A 602-nucleotide genomic window follows, 5' to 3' on the forward strand; every position below is an offset into this window, starting at 1 on the left:
TAAAGATAATATTTGCTCACCGTCTAGTAGTCTCTCACCACAGAAACTGAAATGTTTTACAAACATGTAGTCACTTAACACATCAATATGGAGGGCCTACACCCTGAAAAAGTTTATAATCTGGCATGTAGAGGATGTATATAAATAATGGCAACATAAAAACAGCTGCAGGACAGATAGAGACAGGAAAGGTGGGGTGGTGCCTGACTGGCTCAGTCGGTAGAGCACTCGACTTTTGATCTCAGGGTTGTGAGTTCAAGCCCCACGTTGGGCATGGAGCCTACTTAAAAATAAGACTATAAAAGAAAGGAAAGAAAGACAGAAAGAAAGAAAGAAAGAACCACAAAAGTTCAGAAGACAAGTTCTGATAGCCACCATGTATTTATCGAGTACTTATTTGTGTGCCATGTACCTTCCAGGGGTGATTACCAATACAAATACTCTAATACTAAGACTCACAGATATGAATCAGATACTTACCAGGTGCCAGGCACTGTTCTAAGCAGTACATGTATAGGGGACCAGAATATGCCTTCCTGAAAAAATACCACTTTGGCATAAGGATTATTTTGAGTTGGAAGACAAACGAGAAATAGCAGGTG

General features: G+C 40.0%; 1 non-coding gene across 1 annotated transcript; it reads left to right on the forward strand.

Annotated features, from left to right (window-relative positions):
- The first annotated feature begins 201 nt into the window (after positions 1-201).
- TRNAK-UUU (transfer RNA lysine (anticodon UUU)) lies at positions 202-274 on the forward strand. Its single transcript has one exon. It is a non-coding gene; the product is annotated as a tRNA-Lys (tRNA).
- Positions 275-602: the final 328 nt, after the last annotated feature.

Source organism: Callorhinus ursinus, unplaced genomic scaffold (assembly GCF_003265705.2).
Source record: "Callorhinus ursinus isolate GAN/ISIS: 27379988/994484 unplaced genomic scaffold, GSC_fseal_2.0 scaffold16, whole genome shotgun sequence".
Taxonomy (NCBI): Eukaryota; Metazoa; Chordata; class Mammalia; order Carnivora; family Otariidae; genus Callorhinus; species Callorhinus ursinus.